Source organism: Mustela nigripes, chromosome 8, assembly GCF_022355385.1.
Source record: "Mustela nigripes isolate SB6536 chromosome 8, MUSNIG.SB6536, whole genome shotgun sequence".
Classification (NCBI taxonomy): Eukaryota; Metazoa; Chordata; class Mammalia; order Carnivora; family Mustelidae; genus Mustela; species Mustela nigripes.
Genome location: NC_081564.1, coordinates 42,625,203 through 42,651,502, shown reverse-complemented (window position 1 = coordinate 42,651,502; position 26,300 = coordinate 42,625,203). Strand labels below are relative to the sequence as shown.

Sequence of the window (26,300 nt, the reverse complement as noted above, 5' to 3'; positions counted from 1 at the left end):
GGAGTCTGCCTCTTACTCTTTCTCTTTCCCTCTGCCCCTCTCCACCACTTGTTCTCTCTCTCCTTCTCTCTCAGATAAATAAATAAAATCTTTAAAAGCATTTTTGTCTTCATTTCTAATAAATATAATCCACATAAGCAAAATTCAATTTTTAAGAGTATAAGGGGATTTTAAGATTAACAGTTTGAGGGACATTGAGATGGACAGTACTCTGAACAGTTCATAAAAGTTATTTTATTTAATCTTTAGTATTCTGAAGTAGGTAGGGCCTCTTCTCATTTCCTAGATGAAAAACTAAGACTTAGAGATGCCAAGTAATTTGTTTGCTATCACCCAGCTGATAAAGGTCAGAACCAGAACTCAATATCTAGTTGTGTGATGATAAATCCTGCACTTTTAGAGTACAAGTTCAACTTGAATGAATCTCATTTCAAGAAAGGCAATTTGAGGGGCACCTGGCTGGCTCAGTTGGAAGAGTGTGTAACTCTTGATCTCAGGGCTGTGAGTTTAAGTCCCATGTTGAGTGTAGAGATTACTTACATAAATGAAACTTTAAAAAATTTTAAAAAGAAAGAGAGGCAATTTGAGAATATTTTAGTCCCACTTATCCCATCAAGGAGAGGGACAGGTATTAAATTTCATCTGGAAGTCCAACTTTGATTGAGTCTCTGGAGCTAGTCCCTACAGGACTGATTAAGAAGGACCTTGAGGGTATCTGGGTGGCTTAGCCTTCAACTCAGATCATAATCCTAGGGTCCTGGGATGGAGCCTACTTCAGGCTCCCTGTTCAGCAGGACACCTCCTTCTTCCTCTCTCATTCCCCCTGCTTGTGCTCCCTCTCTCACTGTTTCTCTCTCTCTCTGTCATATATATATATATATATATTTTTTTTTTTTTTTTTTTTTAAGAAGGACTTTGAACATGTACCTGGGCTCAGCAGGAAAAGGAAGCCAAGATCCAGTAGTGATGACTCAGCAGAGAATGGGTGATGCACAGCACAAACTTAGAGTCAGGTTTCTCACACGTATATGCATGAGCTCCATAGGAGATTTTGGGGGCTCTGATCTGCCTCTGCATAGCAAAGAAGGCCATTTACATGACTCCTTATAGCAGTGAGTAGTATTCAGACATTTCCATCAGAGTAGCTGAGTTTATCAAAGCTTTGTTAGAGATACTTAGGATTTGGAAGAAAAGCTGGAAATGTATTTTGTAAGTAATTTTTTAAAAAGGATTTTATTTATTTATTTGACAGAGAGAGAGATCACAAGTAGGCAGGGAGGCAGGCAGAGAGAGGGGGAAGCAGGTTCCCCACCGAGCAGAGAGCCCAATGCGCGACTCAATCCCCCAGGACCCTGGGATCATGATCTGAGCCAAAGGCAGAGGTTTCAACCCCCTGAGCCACCCAGGAGCCCCTGGAATTGTATTTTGGCAAACCTTTCTCAAAGTAGGTAATAATAAACTAAATGCCATGTATTTAAATTAGTATGTTCCTTTTTATAAGGAAAAGAAATTTTGTAATTATATGAGGCGATGCTTAACTTATTGTAGTAACCATTTTGTAGCATATACCCCAATCGAATCATTATATGGTACACCTAAGACTTATAAAATGTTATATGTCCATTGTATCTCTATTAAACTAAAAGAAATAAATTACTAGGTTTCTTTCAATTACAAGTTTTCTTTCTTATAAAAAGTACATACCTGAAAGTATATGTATGATACTTAAAATTATAAGTGGAAGAAGAATCAACAAGGTCTGTCAAATAAAGTTCTCCTAAAATACTAAGTTCTTATCCAAGCTTCTAAGACTCCCCATTAGTACAAACATAAACAATTTAAATTTTCTAAAGCTCAAAAACAATAAATTTTTCAGTAGAGCCACACGGGACCAAAACAGGGTGGGGTTGCAGGAGAAATAGGCTGTGTCACCACTTTATATGTGTAAGTCAAAATTTCAAGACCTATTTCACCTTTCTTCTTTGCAGAAGGGAGAACACTACCAGCACACTCAACCATGGGATCTCTTAACAGTGGAAAACAATGGAATAACTTCAAAGACGGACCTTTAGTCTTTCTCCAGAGCACCAAATGCCTGGAAATCTTGCCTCTTCTTAACTATTACCTGCTTAACAAGTTATCTTCCTTTTGTCATTGAAAACCTTGAGAACTATATTCTCTAAGAGATCTTTTTAGTTTAATAAAGAAGTGCCCAGTTGTACATGGAGAACTACGTAATCTCATCTCTTAGATTTCTCGCTTAAGGAGCAATATAACAAATACGTATGTGCAGGGCAAATAAATATTGTGCTGAATAAAAATACTAAAACAACATAAAAATGGGTGATCAAGTTTCACCATATAGAAGATATTCATAATCTGACAAGAGCATTAGCAATATTCAGAGGGAAACAAAGGTAAGTACCCATGAAACAATTTGAAGAATAAAAGAAAGTGACTAATCATTCTAAATGAAAACATAACGGTATTTTTTTAAATGATAATGATAATATGAAGAATTATAAAACTGACCGTAGACGACTTCTTTTTTTTTAAAAGAAGATTCTATTTATTTATTTGACAGAGATCACAAGTAGGCAGAGAGGCAGGCACAGAGAGAGAAGGGGAAGCAGGCTCCCTGCTGAGCAGAAAGCCAGGCATGGGGTTCAATTCCAGGACCCTGAGATAGGTCAATTCTATGACCTGAGCCGAAGGCAGAATCTTTAACCCACTGAGCCACCCAGGTGCCCCAAAACTGACCCTGGACTTTTTTAGTGCTTAGTATGGAGTTCTTCCCTTTACTAGTTCAAGTTCAATGCTACCCAATTTCCAGTTCAATGCTACCAAAAGAAAGGTGAAGTTCAAGGAAGAAGCCTTTTTAGTGTATTCTTAATATCATATGCTATAATATTTTACTTATTTAAGATTTTATTTATTTATTTGATAGAGAGAAACATAGCGAGAGAGGGAACACAAACTAGAGGAGTGGAAGAGGGAGAAGCAGGTTTCCTGCTGAGCAGGGAGCCCCATGTGGGGCTCAATCCCAAGACCCTGAGATCATGACCTGAGCCGAAGGCAGACACTTAATGAATGAGCCACCCAGTCACCCCTAGGGTCACTGAAACTGTTGGCATTATCCACCTAGACCACCAGCCTTCCTTTCCTGTGAATCTCAAAGATCTCCCAGTGCCTAAGATGACATTGTTATGTCATCTGAAAATGTTATGCCACTGAAAATCACTGTGAATAAATTCAACTTCAGGTCAGAAAACAGAGAACTACTTTTCAGAATTTTCAGAATCAGTTGTTGAATCAAACACAATAAGAAAGCAAAGTTGCAATTTCTATATATATATTCATAACTTATGTATCTGGCTTACATTAAGGACTACAGACCTCTGAGATGCTAATAGACACTCTTGTGACATTAAAGAAATCTCTAAGAAAGACATGGTATATAATATGGGCTCCTTTTGCCCCACTAATGTTTTTTTTTTTTTTTAAGATTTTTATTTATTTATTTGACATAGAGCGAGAGAGAGCAAAAGCAGAGGGAAGGACAGGCAGGAGAAAAACAGTTTCCCCATGAGAAAGGAGCTCGGTGGAGAGCTGGATCCTAGGACTTGGGATCATGACCTGAGCCAAAGGCAGCCACTTAACTGACTGAGCCACCCAGGCACCTTTGTTTTCTTTTTTTCCTTCTTAAAGATTTTATTTATTTATTTGAGAGAGAGCGAGAGAGCACACAGAGAGAAAGGGAGAATCAGGGTCCCTGCTGAGCAGGGAGCCCGATGTGAGGCTCCATTCCAGGACCTGGAGATCATGACCCAAGCTGAGGGCAGATGCCTAACTGGGCCACCCCAGTGTCCCCCCCCCCCCATAATTCGTTTTGAGAGAAAGGGGTGGGAGTGGCAGAGGGAGAGAGAGAATCTTAAGCAGGCTCCACATTCAGCAGCATGGAGCCTGATGCGGGGCATGACCTCACCACCCTGACATCATGAACTGAGCTGAAATCAAGAGTCGGACTCTTAACTGCCCCATGCACCACTAATTAATTGCTCAAAATGCAAGTAGGATCACATACAAACCACCACACCATTGTGGTCTGGGATCTTTATGCTCTAGCCTTCTCCTTTTCTACAGAAAAATAAAAGGGATGGAGTAGAACAGTCAGCTTCCATCACTGGTGGCTTTGGGAACAAAGACTGAAGAAGTAAGGAAAAGGGTAGCTTGGGAAATAAGCACCTGCTAATGGCTCCATGGCCTCTTCTAAATACTCCTTTTTCTGTTGAAAGAGGAAAGGACAAGCAATACAATTTGGGGGAAACTACTTGATCTGTAACGTTTTTATTTCCTTTTGTCAAGTGTTTCATGGCTAATAGTTACTGTATCATTAATACAGTAATTTACTCTTTTAGTAGTTACAAAGTACACAGGACAGAGGAAGAAAATTTTCCTTTAACTTGCTCCCTAAAGACTTTTACAATTAAAGCATTAGATAAGGGGCACCTGGTTGGCTCAGTTGGTTAAGCATCTGCCTTCAGCTTAGGTGATGATCTCAGGGTCCCAGAATCAAGCCCAACGTCAGGCTCCCTGCTCAGCAGGGAGACACCTTCTCCCTCTCCCTCTGCCCCTCCTCACTGTCCGTGCTCTTTCTCATCCTCTCTTTCTCAAATAAATAAATAGGATCTTTTTAAAAAAATGAAGCATTAGAGGTGCTTGGGTGGCTCAGGGGGTTAAAGCCTCTGCCTTCGGCTCAGGTCCTGATCCCAGGGTCCTGGGATCGAGCCCCGCATCCAGCTCTCTGCTCAGTGGGGAGCCTGTTCCCCACCCCCCTGCCTGCCTCTCTGCTTACTTGTGATCTCTCTCTCTGTCAAATAAATAAATAAAATCTTTAAAAAAATGAAGCATTAGATAAGATTTCAGAATACATATTCTTATTTTTCAAATATTAACTTTATGTTATGTGTGAAGAATGTGTCACAATAGTAGGCACCTAACAGGCAGGTGATACGCTACTCAGTTGCTGCTATCATTAATATTATTACTGGTGGTGGTGGTGGTCTTGTCATTGTCAAGAAATGGGAAAGGAAAAAAAAAAAGAAACGGGAGAGGAGACATTCTTCTTTGGACAATTAGAATACTAGTAACATGGAGAGCTTGCTAACTGTCAGGTAAGTACTCTATTGTCCTCATTTTTAAGAGAGCTGAGGCCTAGAGAATTTAAGGAACTTGCCCAAGGGGAAAGAAAAAGGAGATGGCAAAGACAGGAGTAGAATCTAACCAGTTTGGCTATAGCAACAGCTCTCTTAGGCTATCTTAATCACCGAGACTATCCAGCTGTTTAAACCCCTACAATAGCAACCTAATTGGGTAAATGGATACTCTGTAAAATACTATTACTAAATTGCCAAGCCAAACCAAATCACACCAAACCAAACTAAACCAAAACAACCCATAGATTTCTATGTTTGCTGATCTGTCCTTGTCTCTATATGTCATGGCTGCAAGACAAGACTTAAAAGGAGTTTTAGCTTAAGACATGTGGCTAATAGGCACAAAGCCAAGCAACAATTTTAAAAAGTCAAAATAAAATAAAATTACCCCTCCCCTCAATAAATCTCAGTGTATTAGATGAAAGGGAGAGATAAACAAAGGGTAACTTATTTAACAAATAATAACTAAATACCCACATATAGGGGAGAAAGCATGGGACGCCCTTGAACTCCAAAGCACCTGATGGATGAACTGCATGTCCCCTGATTTTGAGAACTCTCTTCTTCATACCCTTTTCTACCCATTGCTTCCAACATTGGAAGACTCAGTCATGTTTCATTAATCCATTATGTGGCAAGTCGAGAAATCAAAAATAGTCTTATCAACTCCCTAAAATGTTAGGAATGTTTATATAACTTAGTTTCCTCCAATATTTTCCCTCTGTCTGAAAAGGTTTTTATTTTCTGTTAAGGACAAGAGAAAGTTTCCTAAAACTCCAAATGATAAAAAGAAAGGATGAACTTGAGAGTGTATCTTCCTTGATTTTTTTTCTTATACCAGTTAAAGTAATAGATTTGAGATATGGCCCAATCTATTACTTTTGAAAAAGTAACACAATCCCATTTCTGTTTCCGTCTTTCATCTTTGGCAGACCACTTAATCTAAGTAGGTAGAAGTAAAAAAAAAAGAAATTTCTGACAATAATATTATATGAATTTACTGGAAATTTCAAAACACAATTTTTCTTGTAAAGATAATGTTGTTACAAGCAGAAAAAATACTGGGAAGTATACATAATAATGTGTTAATGTTTACCTATTAATGTTGTATTGTTTTTAAACTATCCTTTTTTCAGTGCACCTGGCTGGCTCAGTTGGTAGAACATGACTCTTGATCTCAGGGACCTGAACTTATGTTCCTCATTCCACAGAGCCTTCTTTAATAAATAAATAAATAAATAAACTATCTTTTTTTTTTTTCTATTTTCCAATTTTTAAGGTAGTGAGCAGTATTACAGCAAAGGAAAATATCATATAATGAGTGAGCTAATCCCAACCTGACTATCCTTGAACAAGCAGTGTGAAACATGGGCTTATTACTTTAACAACTAGATTTGCCAGATGAACATCCCTCCACCCTTTCCTGGTGCTTCCAGATTCCAGGGAGAACACAATTCATTCCAGTGCTTAGACTGCGAACCTCTCATCAAGATTAGGAGTTTCTACTACTATTTTCTACCATAATTACTCTAAACTATTTCCCCCAAGTTATGATATACGTGTATTGGCCCAACCATCTCCTTCAACAAGTTCCTCTTTTGACCAAGAATAAATATTTTCAAGGTGCTACACTTGGGCTATTTGTAAACACTGACTTTCTGGGCACCTGGGTGCCTCATCTGTCTTCAGCTCAGGTCATGATCCCAGGATTCTGGGATCGAGCCCTGCATTGGGCTCTCTGCTCACTGGGAAGCCTGATTCTCCCTCTCCCACTCCCCTTGCTTGTATTCCCTCTCTCACTGTCTCTCTCTCTGTGTCAAATAAATAAGTGGAATCTTAAAAAAAAAAAAAAAGTTGGGGTGCTTGGGTGGCTCAGTGGGTTAAAGCCTCTGCCTTCAGCTCAGGTCATGATCCCAGGGTCCTGGGATTGAGCCCCACATCGGACTCTCTGCTCAGCGGGGAGCCTGCTTCCCTCTCCCTCTCTCTCTCTCTGCCTGCCTCTCTGACTACTTGTGATCTCTGTCAAATAAATAAATAAAATCTTAAAAAAAAAGTTGACTTTTACTTATTTATCTATTTAGAGAGGAAGAGGGAGTAAGGAGGAGCAGAGGGAGAGGGAGAGAGAAAATCCCAAGCAGGCTACATGCCCAGTGCAGAGCCCGACACAGGGCTTGCTCTCACAACCCTGACATTATGGCCTGAGTCAAAATTAAGAGTCAGACGCCCAGCCTCCTGAGCCACACGGGCACCCCTAAAAGTTGACTTTTAATACCAACCATCTGGAGAAGATAAACATTAACTTTAAAATATATAGGGAAAAAAGGATCAGTTACTGACAAGAAAGAATAAGGAAAATACCGATGAAAAAAAAAATCGTGTACATGCTAAAATAAAATCTCAGGTACTACTTCAGGGTTAGTCTAGTTTTAACAGCAAGATTGGCTATGGAGAAGATACACAGAGATATATATTTTTAAAGTAATAATTCATTTTAAAAATATTTCAGATTTGTATTTCCAAGCACTGTCTACTGAAAAGTCTGAGAGGCAATGACAATTCAATAACAATAAGCACTTCTTAGTACCCTGATTGTGGTTTTCTACTGCCATTCCCCACTAAAAAGAATCAAAGCTGGGCGCCTGGGTGACTCAGTGGGTTAAGCCGCTGCCTTCGGCTCAGGTCATGATCTCAGGGTCATGGGATCGAGTCCCGCATCGCGCTCTCTCCTCAGGAGGGCCTGCTTCCCTCTCTCTCTCTCTCTCTGCCTGCCTCTCCATCTACTTGTGATTTCTCTCTGTCAAATAAATAAATAAAATCTTAAAAAAAAAAAAAAGAATCAAAGCTCCTTGAAATTACAGCCAATTCCAGGTCTGGGGCAGGAAATACACTTGAAGAGAGAGCAAAGAAGCTATCAGTGGGTAATGGATCATGTCAAAAGACATGAGTCAATATGACATGTTCCCATAGGCCAAAGACGAAATAAAAGAAAAAATGCAATGCAGTGAGGCATATCTAAAATACGAAAACTCACAAATTAATTTTGCTACTCAAGGAAAAAAGAGAGAACTTGGAAAACAAAACAAAAACCAAAAACCCCCCAAAGCATCTACTTGAATGCTGCTAAAAGGAAAGGGAAGAGGGAAATACTTATTTTGCTCTTCCTGTACTTCAGAGGAACCAAACAGTCCTGGTTATTTAGAGTTTTAATACTTTTAATAAAGATTTTCAGCTAATAAATGGGAAAAGAATGACAGAATTAGAAAATTACCAGTTTGCAATGCTTAATGCAAAATTCATTTAGGTAAGGATAATAGGTGGGGGAGCTTTATAATACAGGGATCAGGCTGACATCTCCTGAATCCCCAGCTACAATTTAGCATCAATAATAGTAAAGCAATGAGACACCAATGAGCCTCCCCATTAGAGACAATAGGAAGTATTTCTGCTGATTTGAATAGAGCCACATCCCCACAGCTAACTTCCATTTATAAGATGGAGAAACAAGTAAAGAAACAAGCAAGCTCAGAATAGGGACAGGTAGAGAGAGCAATTGATCTAGTTTCTGCAACAAGCCAGGGCTATCTGGTTTGTAAATTTGGAACTAAGGGGACACCTAAGTGACTCAATGGATTAAACGTCTGCCTTCAGCTCAGGTCATGATCCCAGCTTCTTGGAATCGAGTCCTGCATCAGGCTCCCTGCCTGATGTGGACAGCCTGCTTCTCCCTCTCCCTCTCTCTCTCTGCCCACTACTCTCTCTGCTTGTGCTCTCTCTTTCAAGTAAATAAATAAAATCCTTAAAAAAATAAATTTGGAACTAGGATTTAAGTTTAGACGAAAAAGTCATTGTTTTTTTCCCCCACTAAGACATGCTATTTGATGTAGAAACAGGGTGAGCATGAAGATGATACATTCTGTTTGTGGTGTGTGTATATAGTTGGTTTTGGTTTGAGGGTTTTATTGCTAAGGCCCAATATATTGTCTGTGTGCCAGACATAATACTAAAAAAGACAACCTCATGTCATTTTCAATTTTCTGTCACCCTTTACTCTATAGATATTGTTACTTACTCTCCAAACTTTACGTTATCTATCCCGCCAAGGAACATTTATAGAAATCCTACAGTTGAAGTGGGTAAGCACAGAGGCTATAGAGTCAGATGACTTTATTTCAAATCCTATACCTATGACCCATATGATATTAGGCAAGTTACTCAGTCTCTCATCTGTAAAATAGGGTAATACAGCCAATATCATAGATTTTTATAAGAATACATAAGATTTAATGCATATACAACATTTTTAGAATAGTGCCTGGCACAGAATAAATGTGAAAAAAGGAGTAGTAATAGGGCCTCTTGGGTGGCTCAGTCGGTTAAATTTCTGACGCTTGATTTTGGCTCAGTTCACGATCTCATGGTCCTGAGATGGAGCCCTACTTTGGGCTCCACATGCAAGGTGGCATCTGCTTTAGAGTCTCTCTCTCCCTCTGTCCCTGCCCTGACTCATATGTGTGCGAACGCTCAATCTCTCTCTTTCTCTTTCACTCTCAAAATAAATAAATAAAATCTTAAAAAAAAAAAGTAGTAATAGTTTTTTGTTGTTGTTGTTTTGTTTTGTTTTTTTTAAAGCATTGTGTTACATTAAAGATACTAAGGAAAGTAAGATGCACATTTCCCCTTGTATGTATTAGGCATTACAATAGATTCTGGGGCATTGTTCTAGGAACAAATGGCCATCAATGTACAAGTTCCAAAAGCTGCTATTTGGTACTATATATGATTTTTTTTATTAAGAAATTTTACAGTCACATATACAAATCATTGTTGTCCCTCATAGTTATCAGATTCTTTGTATAAGAAAATTACTTATAGCAATGAATCACTTAATTCTACTCCTAAAACCAATATTACAGTATACGTTAACTAACTAGAATTTAAATGTGAACTTGAAACAAGAAAAAAAAAAAGAAGAAAAAATTACTTGTTACATAGTGTTACTGCTCACACATCTTTTCTCTATTAAAAATATTCACTGGTGCACCTGTGTGGCTCAATCAATCAAAGCATCTGCCTTTGGCTTAGGTCATGATCCCAGAGTCCTGGGATCAAGTCCCACACTGGGCTCCCTGCTCAGTGGGGAGCCTCCTTCTCACTTTGCCTTCTGCTCCCCTGCTCCTGCTTGTGCTCTCTCTCTCAGTTGAATAAATAAAATCTTTTTAAAAAATTCACTGATGAGAGTGATAATGGAAATCAAACATGGTTCTGGCAAGTTCCCAGTCTATAATCCAAAATTAAAAGCAAGCGTATATACATATAATATATATATTCAATTTTATTTATTTATTTGACACAGAGAGAGAGAGAATGAGAGAGAGCACACAAGCAGGGGGAGTGACAGGCTGAGGCAGAGGGAGAAGCAGGCTCCCTACTGAGCAAGGATCCTGATGTGAGACTTGATCCCAGAACCCCGGGATCACGTCCTGAACCAAAGGCAGATGATTAACTGACTGAGCCACCCAGGAACCCACAAGCATGTATTTTTAAAAAACAAGAATATGTTCACAATTCTCTCTCTTTTGTGCTCTTTTTGCATTTCATTTGTTCTTTGAAATTGACATTTGTTGCACCTGAGTCTATTTAGTTGATTCTAGTGTCTGACTCCTTCATTAGACTGTGAGGGGAAATATTTTGTTTAAAACTAGAATGCATAAAAGAAAAATAATGAATACATTAAGCTTTTTGTGTGTCTTATCTAATTATACATTAAATGAATTTAAAGAGATATTATCTCTTACCATGCACATTCCAAAAAAGCACAAAGCTAATCATGCATTCAAAACAAAACTGTATTATTTTTTATTCATCCTTTTTGCTGAAAATCTTTAGAAAATGCAAATAGATTTAAGACAAAATGTCCAACCTCTTTTAATAGTTCTGTACATTTAAATCCCATTGAATCTTTTTTGACAATTTCTGAAGCCAGAAGTATTTTAGGTACTGAAATAAAAACCCAGCCCTACTAAGTTTATTCTAAAATTAACCGTTTCTATGAATATACTTATGGCTATGCAATTAGTCTTAAATTGTTATGGAAATAATTACTGAAATACGTCAACTACGTTCATAATAATTATTAAAGAGTGTCATAATTAAAAGATAAAGTACAATACTATTTTTTCTTTGCAACAAAGAGGTACATGTTACTACTGGAAATCTTTACTTTCCTCCTTGAAATACCAGAAATTCTTCTGTAAAATAAACACATCTCATCAGGACTCTCTGGAACTAGTATAATTACCAGAGGCAATCCCTGTGTAAGATCAAAGAAGCAAAACAATAATAGGCAACGTGTGACCTCGACCATGTCACTAGAGACCAATTTTTCAACAGGGAGAAGAGTCAATAATCCAGAACAGAAAACATTAAATAACCAGAAATGCTTCCAAAGTGTGGTTTACCGCATCCATCAAGACTGCCACACTCAAGAGTTCAGAGTTTCTCCAGTTTCAGAGAACAAACTTGTAGGGATTTATCACAGCAATTATTCAAATCTGCATAAAACACCAGAGGCAAAAAACCAATTTTCCAAATGCAGAGTAGAATTTCAAAAGATAACTACAATAATTTTCCAAATTTCACAGGATGCTTTAAAAAGTATAATGGGAAGGGCACAGATGATGAAATCTTTTTCATACCAACACTCACCTAATTCTCTTATTTCCGATCCCCACTTAGTTTTCCCAAAAAGTTGTCTGGAAAAGTGAGTTATAAACATTAACCAGATAAATATAATTGGTAATCATACATTGAAGGCTTCTGCAGGCTTTTTGTTTTTTTTGTTTTGTTCTGGCAATATTGGGTCCTTGGATCCAGAAACTGGGCTTGCTGTGGTCTCCTATGTAATGTATTTAGATGACCAATAAGAATTTTAAGGGTGCAAAGTGGGGTAAAGAAATTCCCACTCATAATTACGGTAAAATAGAAGTACATTTAAATTCACCTTTTAAAAAGCACCAAAGATAAAATTATGCCTTAGAATCAGCAAAATCTGACTGTTTTCCCTAGACATGACCACTACCAACCAGCTATGTTCTTTCAAAACTAGAAGAGACTTAGGGACTGAAAAAATATATCTGAATTTTTTAACTTGCAAAATATACATTCTGCTGGTAATTCAGAAAGAAGTAAAAGGACGTTGCTTAGAGGAAAAAGTGCTGCAAATCCAAAGCAAGTGAACACCGTGTTCTTACATGGATTTTCTCCTCCTGCTACCTTCATCGTCCACTCTCATCTGCCTCTGTCTTTCCATCTTCTTATCTTATTAACATTGCTAATTGTATTTGTCAGTTTTGCCACAATTTCAATGCTACTTTAACAGCTGTGGGTTTTCTCTAGGCAATTATCAGTCACTACACTTAGGTTTCTAAATTAGTTGTTGAAAGGCACTTTAACCTTGAGAACATGGACACTGAACACACGCACGCATGCTGAGTCTTACATTTATGTATAAGTTGCTTTAAAATGAATGATTATTAAGAGCTTGAAAAAAAATCATACATAAGTGTAATTCACAAATACTATAAATTTACAAATTAGTAAGAAAATGCTTAACAAAGCCTATTATAAACTAGTCATCATTTCGTCTTTTCCCGCTACTGTATATATAGTAATATATATTCTCTATGTATTTATACACATATGGAGGGAATAAACTGGAACATCAAAATACTGCCAAACTCCTCTAACAGTCCCCCTTTACTACCTATCTGCCAGGTGGCCAATACGTTTCAAAGGTATCCATAATCATGGAAGTGGTACCTTGAGGTCATGGGCTCTGGTAAAGACAGCTCCCGCAACAGACAGATCCTGTCCCCCACCCCCTCTTCCATTTCCCTTCAAAGAGAACAATTATTATACCTGCTTTTCTTATTCTCTATTCTTGACCCTGGCATTGATTTTCTTCTTCCTACTATAAAATGTACAAGAAACACATTTAGGGAGAATGTGTTTATGGTTATTTATCAACTGATACCCACTTCTGTGAAATACAACTAAATTTTTAAAACCTCTCTGGAATCTGGAAACATTATATTTCATGTGCCATTTATTCCCTTTATACATTAAAATAAATTCTAAGGTAACTTTGCAGAGTTAACATGCTTTGGTGTTTTTAAAGGTTCGTAATATCCTGTTTGTGGGTCAGTCAAAAGCTTGTTAGAATAATCTTTAAATTAATGCAGGTTCGCTCCTTACCAGTCTCTCCCCCACCCCCCACTTTTGGCTCTGAGGAAAGAAAAGGGTGGTAATTCAACAGTGCAAGATTCTTCACTGAGAGACAAACATTAAAATGATAAACATTTTGGAAAGCAAAGTACACTTCAAACCCTCACTGTTCTTTCAGACCTATATTGACTCTTATAGTCGTTGCCAACATTTGGTAAGGATTATCCTTCCATTAGACAAAAGCAAGCATTCCTTAGATAAATCAGGAGTTTTTGCCATGAGACTCATAAAACCTTTTCACAACACAGATTTTCAAGAGAATCCTTTAAGGTTTTAGGAGGCTGCTCCTTTTACTAAGTAACAAAATACACCCCATGGTGTCTCACTGACCCCACTCAGCTGTCCTTTGACCTCTTCAATTGTTGAAGCCTAACTCCTGGGCCACAGAATTTGCCTCCCATATCAAACAGGGGATGTTGCTAACTCCTAGCACCTGGTGTAACAAAACGCAACCGTTCTCCGCTCTTCTGTCTCCTCCACTCCCTCTCTGATCATTTTCCAGATGTTCCAGGCCCGAATGTTAAGCCAACACTAGGTTCCAGGGTGTGCATGATCACCAAGGCACAAACAGGGACCATGCCAAAGTGGTAATGACCCTCTTGTTCTGTTTGGCCTCAAAAGAATTCAGGGGGAAAAAAAGATCTTTGGCTTCTCATGGAAATGCCATGCTACTCAAACGCGTTGTAACATCCAAAAGGAGACATGCAGTCCCGAGCTATGCCAGACTGAACAATAATTCCATAAAACAGCAGTCCCCAATCTTTAATTCTAAGCAAATTTTAAATTTTCTTTGATGTCGGGGGGGGGGGGAAGGATTATATTCTAAACTAAAAGCCTCACAAAAATAGAAAAAAAAAAACCCTTTCGTAAATCTTTTAAAATACACACCTCAAGGTAGTATCATATGATTGATATTTTTATACAGACACTAAATATGGTTTGGGTTTTTTTGTGTGTGTGTTGTTGTTGTTTTTTTGCAGAGGCCAATAATCTAGATTTCTCTCTTATTAAACAATTTGAAAGATAAAAACCACAGTCAACAATGGGGAATCAAAATCTAAATTCTTATTGTCTTGACTTAGGTGTACAGGAAATATAATACAAAGGCTGTTGCCAAAAAAAAAATTATTCAGCAATACTGAATAAGCAAAAACTTAATGCTGAATAAGGTTGGTTTTTTTTTCTTTTTTCTTTTTTTCCCTTTCTGGTGGAAAGATGGGGGAGGGGAGAGAAAGCAGAGGGGAGGAAATAGAAGAAGAGCTCATAGAAATATCTGCTTAATTAGTTTAGGAACCAAATATAGTAGTTGTATTTAAATTCTAACTATAACTTCCTAAAACAAATGATCTTGAAAAATGCGGGGGGGGAGTGGGTATTATAACTGTACAATACCTTGGTTTATTTATTAACATTTTTGAATCACGGTCATGATTAAGTTGGGCTGTCAACACTTCAGGGAGCCTGTTGTCTAGATTTCACTTGTTTAAAGCTTTTGTGCACCTGCAAAAACATAAAAAAATAAAAGTATATATGTAAAAACATGAATTAGTTTCCAAATGCATCATATTCCAGAAAAACATAATTTAAATATCTATAATTCTACAAAAGTTACAATTAGACATGAATTATCAAAGTCTCACATAACTCCATATACATTGTAACTGACAATTACAGGTATTCCTCCTTCTTAAATATTCCCAAAATAATCACTCCTAAATATATATACTCAAAAATAATTTGTTTTTCTTAAGATTTTCCCCCTGCTCTTATCCTACTGAATGTAAGTTGAATAAATCCGTCAAGTCTATAGTTTAATAAGTGTTATCATATGCTAACAGCCCTGCTGACTATTTTTATATTTATGAATGAAAATATTGAAAGGTAATTTTCTTATTCTAAGCAGTTTGAATTTTATAATCTCTGATGTTTTGGCCAAATTTTATCTCCTCAAAGAACTATCAAAAATGTAAGACATAAGTAACGTTACTTAAAAGTATTTTTCTACTTTTTGAAACAAATGCTTTAATACTCTCTGAGAAAGAGAGACTGCATGAAGAAAAAAAGAGTTACTGTTTTCTAGCCTTTTGAGTAGTGTAGTTCTAGGAGTAATTAAACTAAATAATTATAATTGCATACAAGTGGTTGAAAATTACAGTGTACATATTATTCCCTCCTTTAAATAGATTATGGCGAATATAAACTATTGGGTTGAAAAATAGGAAATATAGTCATAAAACATCAAGTGAAGTAAGAACTATTTGTCACTGATTTTTATATGTAACTGAAAAGTGTTTTTATTCCTTTGTTACTGTGACTAAAAGGAAACCAAAAGGGGACTTTCCTAAGAATATACTCATTTCAATATGCATATTTACAGTACTAAAAATAGTTAAAGTAACATTAACTTTGGCTTTCTAAAGAAATAGTTTTCAGTTTTATTGTCCTTTTATGCCAACTTAGAGAGAGGAAAGATAGGAAATGACCATTTTTAGATTTTGAAATGAAAGTCTTTATCTTACCTCTCTTACTGTCCGAAGAATGTCTTCTGGCAAAAGAACAGTTAAAAAAGCAAGACCCAGATTTTCCAAAATCATGTATTTCCCACCCACCCACCCACCCACACACAAAAGGACATCTTTTTGTAAGTCAGGAGTCTTGCTGCCAACATCTAAACCCAAGATTACCCCATATGGTCAACAAGGTCAAACTGCATTACTGCCAATGAAACTCTATGGCTCCACGAGGACCTTAATGATTTTTAAAAAAGGTCAGTAATCCAATTCCAATAGCTTCAGAGTCTAAAATTGCTAATTTTTGGCCACGTGCTGCACACTTCACCTGCTAGTAATGACATTTTTGTATTTTCTTCTAATTACACTCAAAGCTAAGACCTTTGGCCCTGGGCCACAGACCCCTATTCAGGCTGCACACATTCTCTTAAACGACCTGATCCTTTGTTGTCACTCTTTCTCTTTCATCTATTATTTACACCCATAGAGAAGGAAGAGACTCTACCATTTGTATAACTTAAACCTTCTAATCGTCTTAATTTCTTTGCCTTTCAACCTATGGTCTTTTTCATAGACGAATGCCAGAAAGTTTGACAAAATCATTTTTTTTCAAGCACATCCTCCCTCCTCCCTTTCCTCTTTCCTACTCTCTGCCCAAGCTCCTTCCTGATCCTTCTCTTACATGGCCCAGTTCTGCATCAGTCCAAATTTATAAATTTTTACTTTCACCAACAAATGAATTTCTAAATAGAATATAAAATTTCCACCTTGTTCTGACAGATCAATAACAATTCTATTTCTTTCTTTCATCAAAGAGCCCATTAAATTAACTGGAAGTTTACTTAAAATAACTTAAAGGATGCCCCCAGTCTCCCAAAGGCATGAGCATAGATTTTTCAAAATCCCCCTGCAAAAATGTCAAAAAAACTTAAACAGTAAGGATGTTGGTTCTATGGTTAATACTTTTCCAACAACTGAATGTTTACAGTTGCTCAAATGCTTACAAAAAGAAAAGAAGGAAAGAAAAATGAAAATACAAAGGCAAATTTCAAAGACTAGAAAAATTTTAAATCGTTACATTTTAAAAGACTACTAATTCTCAAACAGCAAAATCGTCACATAAAACAATGTATATCATTGTAATTTCTCAGTACTTTCCCCAGACTTTTTTTTTTTTTTTAGTCCAAATACATTTTCCAAATGCAAAGCACAGAATTATTTACCATGATGCAGATGTCCCTCTCAGATCACGGTAGCCACCAAAAGACTCTCGTTTCCAAGATGTTTATGAAATGACATATGATCCATCTCTGCTCTCTTTCTCTATTGCTCAGCTTACTCTTAATTTCTAACAGTATTTCCTTGTTGTCTGTCCTCTTTGCAGACCCTGAAACCCTTGTCTTTTCTTATTTTTACCATTTGCTTCAACCAGCAGTTCACTGGAGACCCATCCATCTTGCAATGCCTAAAGTGACAGATGCTCTCAGGAACCACCACACTGCTGAGTGAACAAAAGATAACATCACCTCTAGGAACTCCGGAGAGAAATACAACTGCAACCTTAAGACAGGGGCTGACTTGACAGACATTGGACCATAAACCTCTTCTAAGCGAAAAAGAAAACAATTGCCACACACACAAAAAAATCGGACACAATCAAAGGCAGAAAAGAGTGATTATTTGTGGATTGCCTTTTCACTAGGCAGCTCACTTTTCCCTCCCAACGCTTTTATATTGGGGCAATTCACTTGCCAAGAGGCAAGAGAAGTTCTTGGGGAAAAAAGCCTTTCTCAAGTATCTTCTTTTATTCAGCAATATTCAAAGTGAATTTGTTCACGTGTGTGTTTCAGTAAAGCGAAGGCTTATGAGAGAGAGCATTCGTGAATTTGATCTGTCTTGTTTGAATAAAGCAGTATCTGGACTCAAAAATGCTGACTCAGTTCTACTGCTGTGAAAGGCATAGGCGTGCTTTGCAAATTAAAAACACATTAGAAATTAAAAAGCAACGTGTGACACAATGTTAACAATATGTGTAGCTCATAAAAATGGCTCACCATTCATTCATCAGACAACTTCCAACTTGAGTAAAAAGGACAGTTAACAAGAGGATTCTGGGAAGGACTACAGATCTCTTTTCTAACAAAGGAAGGGTCATATTAACATCTCCCAGCAACAAACTAATGACAGGGAGGCTGGTAGATACAGGGGACTCTGCCTGATGCCAGCTAGGGTTTGGGTTTTTGTTTTTTAAAGCATCTTATTTAAGCAATAGGTAAATGTAAATTCTAACATTTAATTTTAACTTAATTCTATATATAGAAAAATAGAGTAAAGGAAAATTTTTGAAGAATTGAAAAAACAAAAACGGACTTGGAGGTCACTTCCGAACATTGTGGGATCAATGTCAATTACAGAGATTAACAACTGTTTTTTATAATAGGTATCAAGCAACACAGAGGGCTATCTCTGATGCAGTTAAATACATTACCATTTTGAAACAGGGTAAATGATTCAAATATTTATTTTAAATCTAAAACAAAGAGGGAAATGCTCAAGAAAAGTCCTGTCAACCATATTTCTAAAAAGAATCATAAGCACATACATGGCATTTCTTTAATACAAATATTTGAATTTTCCACTAAAATTTTTGCACAAAAAGACTTTAATTACAATAATTTTTCTTTGAAATCATTAATGACTCTCCTCTCATTCCCATTTTACTAAAAATACACAAAATTTAAGAGATATTTTATTTCATCTCCTGTGTTTGAATTATTTGTGGGATAAAAAACATGTTCAACTTGATAAATCAACGTATCTGTTTCTTAAACATTTTTTTAATGTATCCCTTATTTCCCCAAAAGCTTCAGCGTAGTTGTACAAATAAGATAGTACAAATATTTCAGAATCTCAGAATGTTCTGGTTTTTACTTCAATGCTGACAAAACAGATTGCATACACAATAAATATGTACAACTTCTATAACTCAATGGAAAAAAGATTAATTATAGACTGCTTATCAATATATAAAGGACTTGTTTTGATATGGACTTGATGTTTAACCAGGTAATTTTTTTTTAACACACCCCCACCCTAAGTAATCCCCCCAAAACTACTGATCCAAAAGTACCACATCATTCAACACTCTAACTTGGGCATTAATACCAAAAAGAGAGACATGACCTTGAAATGACAATTCCATTGCAGAAGGCTCAAAAAAAAAAAAAAAAAAAAAACCCAAAAAAAAAAACTCCATTAAAAAAAAAAAAAAAAAAAAAAAAAAAAAAAAGCCCAATTAAATGACCTACTTTCAAACACAATAGGATCGATATGCATGCAGGAAAAGTACACCCCTGTGGAAAGTTCTTATTGCCTGATTGATCAAAAACAAAACAAAACTTTTCTTTTTTTAAGGGCCCCTTCCAGATCACAGTCAGTGCCAGAAATCCACACAGGAAAAAAATCCATCAAAATGAAACCCTAAAAGGGTTTACCCTTCACTATCTTATTTGCACTTCAAAACCCTGTAAGTCCTTCAGTTAAACCCCAGGGCTGAACCATTTCAATAATAAGAGAGGTGGCCAGAGGTGATTTATCTCCCATTTGGCCCCTGGACAGAGCTGTAACGTCTCCGAAGCTTCCCCTCCCTGAGTCAAACCCTCCCCCAAGTCTCAACCTTCGTTTGTGCAGCTTTGGATCTGCAACCTTATAAACAACTCCTATGCCCCTTCCAATCAGATGCAAGAATAGTCTGTAACTCAAGATTTGGATACATTTTCTTGGCGATGCTTTCACAAAATGGAATGCTGCTGAGTAATCAGAGCTTTGAAAATACCAGGTTAAATTTCAGGTTCTCTTTATTATAAGTTGGGGAAGAAAAGAAACTTTCTAACTTTATGCTCTCTCTTCTCAGGTATGTTGTTATCAGAAGTTGTTAAACTTTTTCCAAATTATACCTTGATACTCTTAATGTTTTGGGCTATGTCAACCAACATCCTGCAGTGAAGTTCATCTAAATTTAAATCCTTGCGTTGTAAAATATCTTAACAAATCCAAAAAGTAGAGATTTCACAGGTCACACACTCCTGGGTCAAAAAGACCTTAAAAGCAGTTATCAGACCACTATGACTTAACTGATTTGTTCTACACTTGTTATCACATATGTACTATAACTGTCATCACACCATTTTCCTCTAGAAAAATAAACATCAAACAAGTCAACAGTTATTTAAATTGAAACATAGGTCCCAGAAGCTATCAAATATGAAACACAGTGAAATTATTCCTTAAAAATCAAGGATATTTTGTCATTAGGCATGATTTTCTATTTCAAAATTATGTTCACATACTTCCTAGTTAGAAAGAGGATGAAATACATATGTACTTTTTCCCTAACACTTAAACGAGAAGTTTGTTTTTTTAATTGATTCTGATAATTACATCTGAATTCCACCATAACAACTCCCACTAAATGATCCCACTATAGTCATTCCAGTTTTACAAGTTGAAAACTTTCAAGCTATGTCACTAACTTCATACAGAGACTCACAAATATATTTCACTTAAACCTAATATCAGTTAAGAAAAATTTAAAATAATAAAATTATATATATATATAATATATAATAATATATAATAGTTAAAAATACAAGAAAAATACTTTTTTTGTTAATTAAAAATTATTTGTTTTTGGAGATATTTATCAACAAAAATTATATTTCTGCCATTAAAAGATGCATCATCAAGATCCTTACACCTCATTAGGAAATAGTTTTCATTTTCAAAGTTCCAAGTACCACAAATTCAATAAAAGAACAACTCTCACAGCAAATAACTTTATTGCATGCTACCAGGTCAACGAATCTCAGATTTGTATTTGAGATAACACAATAATTCAAACCTCACATATAAATCAGGAAAAACAGATGACTGAAAAAAACTAAGAAACATACATTGTTAAATTACTGAAACACACTTTGGCAATAATAACAATATTCAGGAAAACAAGTATCTTAACCTACTACTTGACATAAAAAAAAAAAAAAAAGCTTTCCTAAGATAATCAACAAGAGTAAATTGATCCACCACAGAGGAAATATTCAATCTTCATTAAATATTTACTCAGTGCAATAGGTTGTTAGGTCTATTTAGACCTCAAAGAAAAAATAGTTCCTGTCTGGTAGGAATCAGGTCTTAGGAGAATTGAATGGAGATGAGAGGCAGTTCCTCAAGTCATGACACTCTATTTCACACTGACAATGCTAAAAAGTGGAGATATGCTATAAAATGTATAGTACTACTTTGAAATCTGATAGAAAGAAAGTTACACTTCTTATTATAATGAGCACTGAGTAATGTATAGAATTGTGAATTACTACCAAACACTTGAAACTGATAGAACACCGTATGTTAATCATACTGAAATTAAAATAAAAAATTTAATAAAATAATAGAAAAAAAACAACAAAGAAGACAGAGTGATACTTAAAGGACTATCCATTTTAATAAGGTTTGACTGGGTAAGCAACTTCATTTACTATTAGTGGAGCACAGTAAAATTTGGGTGTTCAAAATCTGCAGTCTCCAACTTTCCCACTCTATAACTGTAGCTCAGTCACCGATTTTCTCTGGGCCTCTTTCCTTATCCATAAAATGGGAGAGTAAATACATTTCTAGATTGAAAACACTATGATGGTAGTGGGGGCAGAGAGGAGATCCCATTCATGGTAGTAACAACAAAAATAATACCCAGAAGGCAAATTAATGACAGATATGTGACAACACTTTTTAAATTGCCAACTTTATTTAGGTGACTTAAATGAAAATTTACAAACCAAATGTGCTAAGTGTTTTAAAGAGAAGTCTAATCCTTATAAAAATGTTTCTCACAAATAATAAACATAACATAATTCCACTCAAAAGTATCAGTAGAATTTTGTGAGGAATATCATGAAAATCATAAGGGTTGTTAAAGGAGGATTATCAAAGAAAAGATGGGGAAAAAAGTCTCTTCAATAAAGGTTATAAGAGGAGGTGGTGAATCAAAATAAATGTTAAATCATATTATGAGGGAAGAGCTTTTTGCCATTAAATCTATGTCTCTAATCGAACGAAATTTTTTGGTTCTCCTCTAAAATGTCCTCTTGGTAGATTTCTTGAAATTTCCTTTTCTTGGGCTGGGTTTCATCTCACAACCTCTCTAGTATTCCTCCTTTCTCTGTGCTGCTTCTCAGTTTCCTTTGCACTCCCACAGTAGTACACCACCCAGAAATGAAATGGAGTTCTAACAAAGTTTGGTCTGCCATCTTCCAAGATGGCTTCAGTGTTTCTGCCACCGGTGTAATCCCCTCCCCACACTGAATCAAGGTTGACTTGTGGGATCACTAAAATACCAAACAAATGATGGCATGTAATTTCCAAGGTTATAAAAGATATTGCAGTTTCTGGCTTGACCTCGTGGATCACTTGCTTTAAGAGAAGGCAGTCACCATGCTGTAAGGACATTCAAACAGCTCTGTGGGTGGGACCTGAGGTTTCCTGCCAAGAGCCAGCACCAACTTACCTAATTGCTCTTCTTGCCTCCTCTTTGCCTCCTCTTCCCTCCAATCATTTCTCTGCACTACAGTGCAAATATAATCTGTCAATACTTTGCTAGAGAACTTCATGGTTTTTTATTACGCTGAGGATAAAAATCAATTTTGTAAATAACTCTGCCCATCTCTCTAGCCTTATCCTGCCCTGTTCTTTCCTAAATGTTGTGTTCCAGCAACAGTGACCAACCTTTAAACAGTTATGCTCCTTCTGTCTGTAATTCCATCTTATCTTTTACTTTTGCCAATTAAAATCTCCTTATGCTTTTAGATCTCAAGCTTAGCTTCTCTGATTCCCTTAGTCCTTGCTAAAAGCTCTCATAGGACCTTATTCCTATCCTTCCTAGCATTAACTCACTGATGAGCTATATCATTTGTGTGATTAATGTTTGACTTCCCTATTAAATTCTAAGCTACATGAAGGTAGGGACTATGTTTTTCTGGGTTTGCCTATTATTGATACTATAACACCTTTGTGGTATCCTCCTATGTAGCAGGTACTTGTTACTATTTGAATAATTTAGTAATTGAAAATGTAGGGCTAGCATGAGAATGAGAAGCTCACCAGAGACAGTCCAAGTCAACTTTATCTATAAGAATTATTACATGACACCCACAGCTAATGTCATACACAATGGGGGAAAACAGAGCTTATACCTTAAGGTCAGTAACAAGACAAGGATGTCCACTCTCACCACTTTTATTCACCATAGCACTGGAAGTCCTAGCTACAGCAATCAGACAACAAAAAGAAATAAAAGGCATCCAAACTGGTAAGGAAGAAGTAAAATTTTCACTATTTGCAGTTGATATGATATATATAGAAAACCTTAAAGACTTCACCAGAAAACTACTACAACTAGTAAGTGTAGTAAGGTCACAGGATACAAAATCAATGTACAGAAATCTGTTCTATACACTATGAATGAAGCAGCAGAAAGAGAAATTAAGAAAACAAGCCCATTTATAATTGCACTAAAAATAATAAAATGCCAAGGACTAAACTTAACCAAAAAGGTTAAAAACCTGGAAGACCTATACTATAAAATATTGGTGAAAGAAACTGAAGATGATATCATCAAATAGAAGGACATTCCTTTCGTCTGATCTCGGAAGCTAAGCAGGATCGGGCCTGGTTAGTACTTGGATGGGAGAAGGACATTCCTTGCTTATGGGTTGGAAGAACAAATATTGTTAAAATGTCTATACTACCCAAAGTAATCTACAGATTTAATGCAGTCCCTTTCAAAATGCCAAAAGTATGTTTCACGGAACTAGAACAAACAATCCTAAAATTTGTATGGAACCACTAAAGACCCCAAATAGCAAAGATAATCTTGAAAGAAGAACAAAACCGAATTCTAGAGTTCAAGTTATATTACAAAGTGATAGTAATTAAAACTGTATAGTATGATATATTATTGGCATAAAAAAATAGTCACATAGGGGCGCCTGGGTGGCTCAGTGGGTTAAGCTGCTGCCTTCGGCTCAGGTCATGATCCCAGAGTCCTGGGATCGAGTCCCGCATCGGGCTCTCTGCTCAGCGGGGAGCCTGCTTCCCCCCCCCCCCTCCGCTCTCTGCCTGCCTCTCTGCCTACTTGTGATTTCTCTCTCTGTCAAATAAATAAATAAAATCTTTAAAAAAAAAAAAGTCACATAGATCAACAGAATAGAATAGAAAGCCCAGAAGTAAACCCACAGTTATATAGTCAAGTAATCTTTGATAAAGGAAGAATAAATATACAATGGGGAAAAGACAGTCTTTTCAACAAACGATACTGGAAAAACTGGTCAGCTACATGTAAAAGAATGAAACTGGACCACTTTTTTTCACCATATGCAAAAATAAACTCAAACTGCAGTAAGGACCTAAATGTGAGACCTGAAACCATAAAAATCCTTGAAGAGAACCCATGCAGTAATTTCTCTGACATCGGCTATAATATCTCCTCTGAGGCAAAGGAAACAAAAACAAAACAAAACCAAAAACAAAAACAAACTATTGGGACTACATCAAAATAAAAAGTTTCTGCACAGTGAAGGAAACAATCAACAAAACTAATAGGCAACCACCTGAATGCGAAAAGATATTTGTAAATGACGTATCCGATAAAGGGTTAGTATCTAAAATATATAAAGAACGTCTGTAACTCAACACCCAAAAAACAAATTATCTAATTAAAAATGGGCAGAAGACATGAACAGACATTTCTCCAGAAAAGATTTACAGATGGCCAACAGACACACGAAAAGATGCTCAACATCACTATTAGGAAAATGCAAATCAAAACAACAATGAGATTCTACCTCACACCTGGCAGAATGGCTAAAATCAAAAACTCAAGAAACAACAAGTATTAACAAGGATCTGGAGAAAAGGAACCCTCATGCACAGCTGGTGGGAATGCAAACTGGGTGCAGCCACCGTGGAAGACAGCTTGGAGGTTCCTCAAAAAATTAAAAATAGGGGTGCCTGGGTGGCTCAGTGGGATAAAGCCTCTGCCTTCAGCTCAGGTCATGATCTCAGGGTCCTGGGATAGAACCCCTTATTGGGCTCTCTGCTCAGCAGGGAGCCTGCTTCCCCCCACCCTTTGCCTGTCTCTCTGCCTACTTATAATCCCTTTCTGCCAAATAAATGAAAAAAATCTTTAAAAAAAATAAAAATAGAACTGTTCCAGGATCCAGGAATTGCACTACTGGGTAATTAGCCCCCAAATACAAAAACATTAATGTAAAGGGATATATGCACCCTTACATGTTTATTGCAGAATTATCTACAACAGCCAAACTGTGGAAGCAGCCCTAGGTCTAGTGATAGATGAATGGATAAAGTAGATGTGGAATATTATATAATGGAATATTACTCATCCATAAAAAGAATGAAATCTTACCATCTGGAATGAGATGGATGGATCTATAGAGTATGCTAAGCAAAATAAGTCAGAAAAAGACAAATACCATATGATTTCACTCATACGCGGAATTTAAGAAACAAAACAAATCAGGAATGGGAAAAAAGAGAGAGAGACAAGCCAAGAAACAAAATATTTTTTTTTAAAGATTTTATTTATTTATTTGACAGAGAGAGATACAGAGAGAGAGGGAACAAGGAGGGGGTAGCAGGAGAGGGAGAAGCAGGCTTCCAGCCCAGCAGGGAGCCTGATGTGGGGCTCAATCCCAGGACCCTGGGATCATGACTTGAGCCAAAGGCAGAAGCTTAACCCACAGAGCCACCCAGGCGCCCAGGAAACAGGCTCTTAACTGTAGAGAATAAATTGATGGTTACCAGAAGGGAGGTGGGTGGAAGGATGGGGAAAATAGGTGATGGATATTAAGAAGTACACTTACCATGTTGAAAAAAATAGTAAGTATTTTGGAGCTCTTTCTATGTAAGCACATAAAGATCTTCCTCATTCTTTTTTGTGGCCTCAGAGAATTCCCTGGCATATATATACCATGTTTTTTTTTTAAAAAGATTTATTTATTTATTTGAGAGGGAGAGTGCACAGAGGGGAGAGGGGCAGAGAGAGAAGGGGAGAGAGAATCTCAACCAGACTCCCCGCTGAGCTCAGAGACTGAGGTGACATGGGGCTGCATATCATGACCCTGAGATTATGATCTGAGCCAAAATCAATGGTCAGATGCTTAACAGACAGTCATCCAGGCACCCCTCTACCATGATTATTTTAAACTAGTCCCTT

At 36.7% G+C, this 26,300-nt stretch overlaps 1 protein-coding gene across 1 annotated transcript in view; it reads right to left on the bottom strand.

Annotated features, from left to right (window-relative positions):
• The window catches only part of GREB1L (GREB1 like retinoic acid receptor coactivator), a 273,695-nt gene that overhangs the window by 135,367 nt on the left and 112,028 nt on the right, over nucleotides 1-26,300 (bottom strand). Inside the window, exon 4 of the mRNA XM_059409323.1 lies at nucleotides 14,892-14,999. The gene's annotated coding sequence lies outside the window, so the exon portion shown is untranslated. The remainder of the gene's footprint in view (nucleotides 1-14,891; nucleotides 15,000-26,300) is intronic.